This window comes from Enhydra lutris, unplaced genomic scaffold (genome assembly GCF_002288905.1).
Source record: "Enhydra lutris kenyoni isolate GAN:26980312 unplaced genomic scaffold, ASM228890v2 scaffoldscaffold1, whole genome shotgun sequence".
In the NCBI taxonomy this organism is placed as follows: domain Eukaryota; kingdom Metazoa; phylum Chordata; class Mammalia; order Carnivora; family Mustelidae; genus Enhydra; species Enhydra lutris.
This window is the reverse complement of record NW_019154085.1, coordinates 65,125-77,101: the sequence shown is the minus strand read 5'-3', so window position 1 is coordinate 77,101 and position 11,977 is coordinate 65,125. Positions and strand designations below refer to the sequence as shown.

The following is an 11,977-nucleotide window of genomic DNA, read 5'->3' as shown; positions in this document are numbered from 1 at the left end:
TGGGGCTGCGGGGCACCTGCTGGGGCACCCGGTCCGCGCAGTGTTGGGGCGCGGGGTGGCGGCCTCCGCGGGGAAGTGGGAAAGAAGACGCTTTCTGGGGGCTGGTCGGCGAGCAGACCCTCCAGCCCTACGGAGACACGGGAAATTTTGCAGAAAGGTGGATAAAAGTCCCACCACCTGACCCCAAAGCAGCGGAGGAGGTGGTGCATTGGTTACTCTCCCGAAACACCCACGGCAGCGCCCACCGGTCAGTAGTCGGGACCTCTTAGCCCTGCGGGCTGTGCCAGGACAGGCCGACAATCAACGCGGTTCTACGGATTTTAACTCAACTGCCTCTTTCTGCTCAAGCGGGAATTTCTACGTTCTCAGTCTTAATTACATTTTGTCTGATGGAAGCGTGCACTTTTCACTTGGTCAAAAACGCCCACATATCCAAAACGAGTATTCGGTCTGACAGTGGGCTGGCATGTAGTCGGGCGCTTCAAATAAGCGAGATCAGTCCCTGCATTTTGGGAGCTCCTACCTGTTAGGGCCGAGAAATATATAAGCAAATTAGCATCCAGTGTGGTGGTTACCCCTGGAGACACACTGCCACGTGCTGAGGTCGCACAAAATGTGGAAGAAGGTGACTAGTGTGGGGAGCGCGCTCTGAAGCACCAGGCGAGGCTGGATAAGAGGAAGAAGAGTTCCACACGCAGACGGTGCGACCAGGTGGTCTGAAAACTGGAGCGGGGGTGTGTGTGGGTGTGTGTGTGTGTGTGTGTGTGTAGCCTAGAGGTGTGCAGTAAACACTGTATGCTTGGAAAATTGTGAGCAATGACTGCTGAGAGTGGTTTAGATGGAAAATGAGAATGAAAATGAGGTCATTAAAAAATAATAATAATAGCAGGGCGCCTGGGTTTTGTCGTCAAGCGTCTGCTTTTGGCTCAGGTCATGATTCCAGGGTCCTAGGATCAAGCCCCCATCCAGCTCCCTGCCCGGGAAAAGCCTGCTTCTCCCTCTCCCTCTCCCCCTGCTTGTGCTCCCTCATTCGCTGTCTCTCTGTCAAATAAATAAATAAAATTTAAAAAATCTTCTTTTTAAATAATAGCAGATACTTCTGTAGAGTTCGCCGTGTCTGGGTGCTGTTTAAACCTTCATATACATGAACTCCTGTAAGAGCTTAGGTGGCCCTGAAGGAAACTGAAATTTATGGGGCAAGTGATTGTGAAGTATTGGAAGAAGCCAGTCAGGGACCCGACTCGGTACCAGTGGGCCCAGCAGGATCACTTTGCTCTCAGCATGGAAGGCGATTTCAGAAGGATCCGTTAGAGGACAGCCGGTCAGTTTAGAGGTCTTCCCAAAGCGGTGATGAGCTGCTCAAGTCTTGTGACATTGGAAAGGAGAGGAAAGGAATAGGAGATTCAGTATATCGGGCTAGAAGCACGGAGAAAGTTGACTGTTTGGGTGGGGTAGGGAGAAGGAGAAAGACACCCAAATTATCAGACTGGGATCTTGGGTGGCTACTTCCAGCATCATAAAGATTAACTGGTGGTGTGGACTGCAGAAGAGACCAGAAGCCGTGCGTGTTCAGTTGTGGTCTCCGCATTTGGCGCGTCTGCAGACGCCCCAGACATCTAGCATAATGTCAGTGGGGTCTGACTGTGACATCACATCACTTCCTACCGTAGTTGATTTAGTTGATTTGGCTGATTGGATCGTCCCATTCCACACTCACCACTTTTCTTTTCCTTTTTAAAGATTTTATTTATTTATATGACAGAGAGAGAAAGAGAGAGAGCAGCAGCACAAGCGGGGGGAGTGGCAGCGGGAGAGGGAGAAGCAGGCTCCCCACCAGGCAGGGACCCCATTTCAGGACTTGATCCCAGAGGCTCTGGGAACAACACTGAGCCAAAGGCAGCCCCTTAACCGACAGAACCACCCAAGCACTCCAACACTCACCGTTTTTCTGCATGGTCCTCCCCAGTGTTTCCAACTTCCTGGAAAAAAACAAACTTCTCAGTAAGGGAAATTTATTCTTTGCTCAATGATATGAAAATAGTACCTATATTATCACAAAGAAAATAATAATAGTAATAATAATAATAAAAATCATAGCCATTTTATATATATTATCTCACTGTACTCTTAGAACAATCCTATAGAAGAGCTTTCATTATCCTGTTTAGCAAAGGGAAACACGGAGAATCAGAGAGGCTAGCTACTGTCTTGCCCAAGGCTGAGCTAGTAGTAATATGTGACTTCATCTTTCTGCACCACTGAAAACTTTTACATGAGTTTGCATTGTTTTTTAGTGATTATTAGACAAAAAGGAACTATGTGAGCTACATAAATTTTGGAAAATAGATGCCAGAGTGAGACCCCTCACATTGAACACCATTGTTCCATCTTGGCTTTGCATTGCCTGTGTGAGCAGGAGCTACTGGGTAGGAGGCTGAATGCGGAGAGCCTTTATTAGTCTCATCAAGCTGTTTTTGTGGCATTTTCTCCCAAGTTACCTCTGCTCCTGGAGAGAGGAGAGGAGAAAATGAAAACAGCTCCAAAAACCTGACTGGCAGATCAGAAGAAAAGGAATGTGGCCAGGATTTCTGTCATCTGTCTCATGGTGGCCAAGTCTTTAATATGTTAGAAACTGATCTTCCAGCGGCAAAGACAGTGATTTTATGGGGGGTGAACATCAAATTCTTCAATACTATGAACTGTTTAAAAAAATACTATGGGGGTGCCTGGGTGGCTCAGTGGGTTAAAGCCTCTGCCTTCGGCTCGGGTCGTGATCCCAGAATTCTGGGATCGAGCCCCGCCTCAGGCTCTCTGCTCAGTGGGGAGTCTGCTTCCCCTCCTCTCTCTCTGCCTGCCTCTCTGCCTACTTGTGATCTCTCTCTGTCAAATAAATAAAATAAAAATACTATGGACTGTTTAAAGAAATAAGCTTTGTCAATCAAGATAGTTTTTAGATGATTTTTAAATGCTCCATTACTCATATAGCTTATGTCTAATTTCTGTGCAATGTACAAAAGCCATATTATTTGATGCAACCAGGGATAGTAGTGAATAAAAAGAAGTTGGCCAAGAGACAAAAAAAAATTAATATATCTTAAATGTGTTTTAAACTGCTTATTTTACTTTAAAACAAGCAAATGTACATTTATTTACCCATCTTCTGATGTAGGACCAGGACTGTTTATAAGTATCTAACCACATCCTCGGGTTTGAAGTCATAAACCACAATTATAATACATCTCTATTACTTGCAGTTTAAGTGAAAAGAGTTTTTAAACACTCTTGACAAGCAATCTGAGTTCCAAATCTTTCTATTTGAATTTTTCCCAAATTTTACAATCTTTTCACCCATTTAGTATTAAACTCTGTTTTCATAGAAAAATATGCTTTGTTCAAATTTATATTTCATCCATTCCTTAAAATACATAGAACTGGCAAAAACACGTTTAGGAACAAACATAACCAACTCTTGGCACACACACAAACCAACTGGGAGAGCCAAACCAAGCAAACATGGCGGGAGCTGTACCCTGCTAACCTCTCAGTCAGTGCTTTACAGAGGAATGGCAGATGCCAGCACCATCAGAAAGCGAAGTATACTAATACATACATGTGCATTTGTGTTTGTATAAAGTTCTTCCCTAAATCTCCTAGTACCTCCCAATTGCTCTTAACATGAGGTCCATAGTCCCTAACAGACTTGCAAAGCCATTTACAATCCATCCTCCAATGACTCAGAATCATCTTTTGATATTTTCTACATAAATGCCCACAACACACACACACACACACACACACACACACACACTGGAAGAAAACCACAGGAGAGAAAAGGGATTTCTTTCATTACCCTGAACTAGACTCCTTCGTGCTGCCCCTGGACACTCCCATATTGATTTCCTCTGCCTGGAACTCTACTCCCTCAGCTCTCTAACTGGCTTCCGTAGACCGTGAGGGTTAGTTTAGATATTACTTCCTTCAGAACACACTTCCTGACAGTCCTAGATCTGACTGGTGCCCCTCCTACGAGTTCTCGCATCACCTCGTATTTCCCCTTTTCTAAATAACAGAACTCTATTATTTAAAATGGACTCTAAGTTGCCTGTATCCCCACTAGTATAATGCAAGGCCAGGACAGGCCACAGGACCAGGGCCCTCGTGTTCACAGCTCTGTCTCCAGCTCCCAGCCCAATGGCTAACACTGGTTGTTGATTGCTTGCTTAATCAAATCAATAAATCACTGTTAAGAGGCAAAACTCTTGGTTAATGGAGGAAGGCCCTGAAGTCAGACTGCTCTGGTATCTGCCACTCACAGGTTTGTGATTTACCCAGTATTCTAGGCCTCCTTTTCCTCAGCTGTATAATGGGAAAAATAATAGAGCTTCGAGGAGGGAACAAAATGAAATCATACATAAAAATACTTAGGTTCCTTGTATAGAAACTGTTTAGTAAATGTCAGACACGACTTCTTTTGTTAATATTAGGTATGGTCTGTTTTATTTATGTATATTTTATAATGCATGTAAAATTTCATGTTATACGTAGCTAATTCTCATTTTTCTTGGTAGTTATGTTCTATAAAGTGACTGAAAATACTAAAATTTTTAAAGGTTATTTATTTATTTATTTGACAGAAAGATCACAAGTAGGCAGAGAGGCAGGCAGAGAAAGAGGAGGAACCAGGCTTCCCACCAAGCAGAGAGTCCAATGAGGGTCTCGATCCCAGGACCCTGGGATCATGACATGAGCCAAAGGCAGAGGCTTTAACCCACTGAGCCACCCAAGTGCCCCTGCAAATACTAAATTTACAACTGCTGAACATAGCTCCTAAGAGGAATACAGAGTTACGTTGCTATGAGTCTCTGGTCACAACATTTTCATCAACTAACTAATACATAACTAGTTTTACCTGTGTTTCTGTTAGGAACACCTTATTTATTACGTGTTGTTAGTTTGTTAACGTTGAACTCACAGCCAACAATACTGTAACTCATGCCTGAAAGAAGTTTATCTCACACATGTACTTTCTCTGTAAGGAACATCAGAGCCTTCTTGGGCTTAGGAGCATGACAGAGTACTTCAGCACTGTAATCAGGGGCCATTTGAAACAACAAAATAGTGAACAGAAAGTACAAAGCTGAAAAAAAAAAAAGGCACTAAGTAGACGACCAAAAGGAAACTTAATGTGAGAGCTGAAAGAAGGGAGAGCATCACCTTGTTTGACTTCAGCTGGGAATGTGAATGCTGTATAACCCAAATTTTTCACTGCTCCACACATTTCCATGAGTAACCATGAAAGTACTGATTTGGGGGTTACAAATACATTTCAGCAAAAGGCTAACTCAGAAATATGGAATCATGAATAATGAATATGTGTGTGTAATCTATATATAATACATGTCTTTTGATGTAAGTAAGAAAGATTGGATAAAAGAAATTATAGGGAGGCCAAATAATTTGGGGGCGGGGGGAAAACCATGAATGCTATCAAGAATTGAGAAGGAATCCAACCCTGCATCCCCAGAATCCAGGCTTGCACTAGTGCAAGGCTCGCCCCTGGGCACCGGGCCAGCACCTTCAGACTCAGCTCCAGTTCAGTCCCTATGGCCCCAAATTCCAGGCCTGCTCCAGTGCCAGACTGGCCCCTGTGGTCCCAGTCTCTAGGTCCACCACAGCACAAGGTCAGCACCCATCGACTCGGACTCGAGTGGACCCAGGGTCCAGGACTGATTCCTGGACTCAGGCACCAGGCTTCCCTCCACCAACATCCACCAACATCCGCAAATCAGGCAGTGTGATACACCACATTAACAAAACACAGGGTAAAAATCATACGGTCATCTCAACAGATGCAGAAAAAGCAGTTGATGAAATTTAACACCTTTCATGATAAAAAAAAAAAAACTCTCAACAAATCAGATATTGAAGAAATTTACCTCATTATGGTAGAGGCGTATATGACGAGCCCACAGCTAACATCATATTCCGTAGTAAAGCTGAAAGCTTTTCCTGCAAGATTAGGAACAGAACAAAGACGTCTACTCTTACCACTTTTAATAAATACAGTACTGGAAGTTCTAGCCATGGCTATTAGACAAGAAAAATTATCAAAAACGTCTAAGCCAGAGAGGAGGAGTAGAGTCATTTGCAGATGACATGGTCTTATGTGTAGGGAATCGCAAGGGCTCCACCAAAGCTGGTAGAACTACCAAATATGTCTAGTCAAGTTGTAGGACACAAAATTAACATACAAAATCAGTTGTATATCTATACACTAATAATACACTATTCAAAAAAGAAATTAAGAAAACATTTCCATTTACAATAGCCTCAAAAACAAACGAATGAACAAACAAACAAACTAACAAACCCTTAGGAATAAATTTAACCAAGGAAGTGAAAGATCTGTACACTGAGAACTGTAAAACATTGGTGAAAGAAATTAAGACACAAAAATAATGGGTAGAGATCTCTTGTTCATGGATGAAAAAATTAATATTGTTAAATGTCCATACTCCCTATAGCCATCTATAGATTCAATACAATATCTACCAAATTCTAGTGGCATTTTTCATAGAAATAGAAAAAAATAATCCTGTAATTCATATGGAACCCCAAAAGAATGTGAATTAGCCAAAGCAATCTTGAGAAAAAAAACTCCTGGATTACACTACCTGATTTCAAAATACACTACAAAGCTATAGAAGTCAGAACAGCACGGTACTGGTGTAAAAACAGACATTACACAAATGGAACAGAATGAAGAGCCCAGAAATAAATCCAAACATGTATAGTCAATTGATCTTTAACAAGGTGCCAAGAACACACAATGAGAAGGAGAGTTTCTTCAATAAATGCTAAGGGAAAACCAGTTAGCCACATGCAGAATAATGAAATCAGAACCTATCTCAGTCTGTAAACCAAAAATCAACTCAAAATGGGTTAAAGATGGGGCACATGGGTGACTCAGTCAATTAAGCAGCTGCCTTCAGCTCAGGCCATGATCTCAGGGTCCTGGAATCCAGCCCTGAGTTAGTTTCTCTTCTCAGTGGAGATATGCTTCTCCGGCTCCCTCTGTCCCTCCCCACCACTCATACTCTCTTTCTCAAATAAATAAGCAAATAAAATCCAAAATGGGTTAAAGACTTAACTGTACTAACCAAACCTATAAAACTGCTGGAAGGAAACATGGGGGAAAACCTCTTGACATCCTTCCCATCAGTGACTTTGTGGACATGACACAAAACACCAGCATTAGAAGCAAAGAACTAATGAGACGACATCAAACCAAGACGCTTCTGCACAGCAAAGGAACCAGTCACTAGAGTGAAGAGGCAACCCATCGAATACAAGAAAATATTTGTAAACCACACATCTTATGAAGGGTTAATGTCCAAAATACATAAGGAGTTTAAACAACTCGATAGCAAGAAAACAGATAATCCAATTTTAAAATGGGCAAATAAAATAGCCCAGAAATAGACCATACAAAAATTGTCAACCTATGACAAAGAGACAAGAATAAACACTGGAGAAAGGACAGTCTGTTTAATAAATGGTGTTGGAAAAACTGAACAACCACGTGCAAAAGAATGAAATGACTACTATTTGACACCATATACAAAAATTAACTCAAAACAGATTATGACGTGAGGGGTGACTGGCTGGCTCAGTTGGTGGAACATGTGACTCTTGATCTCAAGGTTGTAATTTTGAGCCCCATATTGGGTATAGAGATTAATAACAAATGAAATCTAAAGGAATGGATTGAAGATTTGAATGTAAAACTTAAAACTGTTAAACTTCTGAAACAAAACAGGCAGTAAACTCCTTGACATGCACCTCCACAGTGGCAACAAAGGCAAAAATAAAGAAGTGTGAGTACATCCAACTAGAAAGCTTCTGCACAAGAAAGGAAGCCATCAGCAAAATGAAAAGGCACTCTATGGAATGGGAGAAAATATTTGTAAATAATATATCCGATAAGGCCTTAATATCCAAAATAAATGAAGAACACACACAAGTCGATAGCAAAAAACCCAAACAATATGATTAAAAAATGGGTAGAGGATCTGAATAGACACTTTCTAAAGAAGACACATCGTTGGCCAACAGGTACATGAAAAGAGGCTCAACATCACTAATCATCAGGGAAATGCAAATCAAAACCTCAATGAGATCTTCCCTCACACCCAAGAAATAACAAGTGTTGGCAGGATATGGAGAAAACCGAACCATTGTGCACTGTTGGTGGAGATGTAACTTGGCGCAGCCACTGTAGAAAACAGTGTGGAGCGTCCTCAAAAACTAAAAAATAGAACTATCCTACAATCCAGCAATTCTTCTAAATATTTATCCAAAGAAAATGAAAACACTAATTCAAAAAGATAACTGCATTTTTCTGTTCTGTGCAGCATTTTTTCAATAGCTGAGATATAGAAACAATGTAAGTGTTCTTCAGGGGATGAGTGGACAAAGAAAATGTGTTACACACACACACATGAATACTATTTAACCTTAAGAAAGAATGAAATCTTGCCATTAGTGACAATATGGATGGACGTTGAGGGTGTCAAGATAAATGAAATAAGTCAGAGAAAGAAATACCTTATGATCTCATATATATGTGGAATTGAATAAAAACAATCCAAGCTTACAGATACACCTCCACAGGCAAGGGGTGGAGGGTGGGAGAAATGGGTGAAAAGGGTCAAAAGTTACAAATTCCAGTTATAAAACAAGTTATGGGGATATAATGTACAGCATGGTGACTATAGTGAAATACTATACGGTTTATTTAAAAGTTGCTAAGAGTCCTTCAGAATATATACATGGGGGGGGGCACGTGGGTGGCTCAGTGGGTTAAAGCCTCTGCCTTCGGCTCAGGTCATGATCCCAGGGTCCTGGGATCGAGCCCCGCATCGGGCTCCATGCTCGGCGAGGAGCCTGCTTCCTCCTCTCTCTCTGCCTGCCTCTCTGCCTACTTGTGATCTCTGCCTGTCAAATAAGTAAATGAAAATCTTTATATATATATATATATATATATATATATATATATATATAGTAACTATGCATGCTGACAGATGTTCCCTAGACTTAGTGTGATGATCGTTTTGCAACGTACACAAGTATTCAGTCATTATGCTGTCCACCTGAAAATAACACAATGTTAAATATCAGTTATAACTTATTTTAAAGGAAAAAGCAAAAGAAAGAAAGAAAGAAAACCAGATTGATCTACAGAATCGACACAATCCTTGCCAGAATCTGAGATGACTTCTTTGCAGAAATTGACAAACTGATTCTAAAATGTACATGGAGTTGCACGGACCCCATATAGCCAAAACAGTTTTGAAAAATAAGAATAAAGTAAGTAGATAGCCTCGCTGGCTTCCCAGCTGGTTACTGCTCTGTAGAATGCATAGATTTGGCCACAGCTGAAAAGACTTTGCATAAAATTAATGGGAAATGTCTTCCAGGAGCCACATCTGTAAAGCATTAGTGTACTAAACTCTGCCCCTTACGGAAATAACCAGATAATAACCTGATGTACTCCCATTTGGGGGTGGGGGGGCTGACTTCCGATGTGGCTAGTGGTATGTTGTATGGTCGATCGCCAGCATCCACCCGTCCTGTTGCAGAGACAAGGTGGTTTTGAATCAGACAGGTTATGTCCAAGGGTTTGGTTTTATGGATTTCATGGATGAGCTGGCAGAGAAGCAAACCCTGACGGAATGCCAGGAACAGTGGGACTGGGGTTCAAACCAGTGCTTCTGAGTACGGCAGTCAGTAAAGTGAGGCCAGTGGAATATAATCAGTTGCCCATTTATAACTATAACTGGTGTTTCCAGCAGTACCAAACTACCGTGTCTAGTGGAGGCATGGCCAGAACACAGGCAACAACCTCTGTAGTTACTCCCCAAAGGGCTATCCCCAGAGCAGGACACGGAGGTATGAGGAAGTTGGAGGTAATGTCCCCAGTGGCCCCAGGCCAGAGCTGGGTGTGGCTGAGCCAACAGGGAGTTCATGGAGCAGTGTAAGGAGTGAATGTTCGCTGACAGTCTCTGTATAGTGTGTCTCCAGAGACCCACCATGACACAGCCAGGACGAAAGACTAGCTGGAACGAACGATGTGAGGGAGAACCGGGATCCTTTTTAAACAAGTTGTTGCAAGAACTTTTACCTTATTTACCATATTTTTGGAAATGTCAGTGATCAACTATTCCTTAGATTATGACTATTCCGGCAACACTGCTGTTTTCATTTGATAATGAACCATTTCATTTGCTCTTGAAAGCCAAGGGACCACCAACTAGTGAAGAGGATAGAACAAGGTTGATATTTGTATTTTTTGGAACAAGAATTATTTATCCGGATAGGGCTACCCACACTCCTGGGGATAAAGACTGTTTATGATTATTAACTGAACTGGATCATGTGATTCAAACAGTCACTAACACTCAGGTTTAGAGGCCTTCTCAGGTGACAGGCGTTGTAATTCATTGAGACTACAGTCACAATACCTGGGTTATAGGCCGCATGTCAAGGAATGGGCAATTTCATCCGTGACGTTTCAGGTAACCGTCCACGCACAAGCCCCCCAACCCCACTCTTGTGTTTCTCGTCCTTAATTACATAAATTCATTAAACAAGTATACATTTATAAAAAGAGAACTCAGGAAACCAGGACTTGATGATTTGCAAAATTCTCAACTTATCTAGATTGCAAAAGATGTTAAAATTAAGGGATTCACTGTCAAGAAAATTTGCTGTACAGAGAACACAGAGACTACACAAACTTTTGCTAATATCTCAAAATTTTCTTTGAAGAGGTTAAATGTGTGACTCATATATCTCCTCAAACATCTCAAAAGGAGCCAAAAATAGAGATGGGATTATTTAGGAAAGATCTGTGGAGTAGCGTCCGCTATGATAGAATGAATCTTCTTGACGTACATAGGAGATCCACGAGGTTCCTGCAAATTTTATATCAGCAGAAGCACTGTTGGTTTGGTCTAGAAGGGATAGAATACAATAGGAAAAAGCATACTCTGCCCATAAAATGTTCCCAGTGGAAATAAGCTGATAACAATACTCAACTGCATACATGCACTACATTTCATTGTGGAGGTGGGCGGAGGGGTAAGGACAACTCAGATGGTGGGACCATGAGCCACAGAGAATTATCCACACATTTTGAAACTGCGTGGAGTTTTCCCAGCTGGATTTTGAAGTTGCTTGGGACCTTTCATTTTCCTTCTACATTTTTCCTATTTTTAAACCAGAATGTTTATAATTGTTATATGCCTGCCCCACCATGGTATGTCAGGAAAAGATAACTTTGTTTCTTTGATTTCACAGACTCACATATAGAAATTGTATCCCAGGATGGATCATAACCCTGACCTTACTCATACCTAATTTAGAGGATTTAGATGACAAGATTCAGAACATTCAAAGTAATGGGATTAAGGAGGACTTTGGGACTTTGAGTTGATGCTGTAATGGTTTGACTTTTTAGGGACTTTGGCATGGGATTAATGTATTTTGTATATGAGATTAAAGTGAATCTTTGAGAGATTGAAGTGAATCTTTGAGGGCCAGAGGTGGACTGGGGTGGACCTAATGCAGCTCCCCCCATCCCCCAAAAAAGATGTCCAGGACCTAATCCCTGCATTCTGTAAATATATCACCCTTAATGGCAAAAGGACTACATACTAATTTAAAACTATTTTATTGTCTAGGCCACGATAAAATAATGAGACTCATAATGACCAAGACTGAATAGATCTAGGAAAGGATGTGGAGTGGGTAAGGTGAAGAACTGAATTTGGAGTATTTGAGGGGAGCAGAAGAGACCGTGTCTGTATGGTGGGCAAACGACATTCTCAGGTCTGTTACTGAACCACTGCTCTACTGCAGCTGCTATAGGGTTCCCTTGGGAGGCTAGAGCTGTCCAGTGGGAATAAGGTGAACT

At 41.7% G+C, this 11,977-nt stretch overlaps 1 pseudogene; it reads right to left on the bottom strand.

Annotated features, from left to right (window-relative positions):
* Positions 1-552: 552 nt before the first annotated feature.
* Positions 553-11,977, bottom strand: part of LOC111143585 — a 59,213-nt pseudogene continuing 47,788 nt past the window's right edge.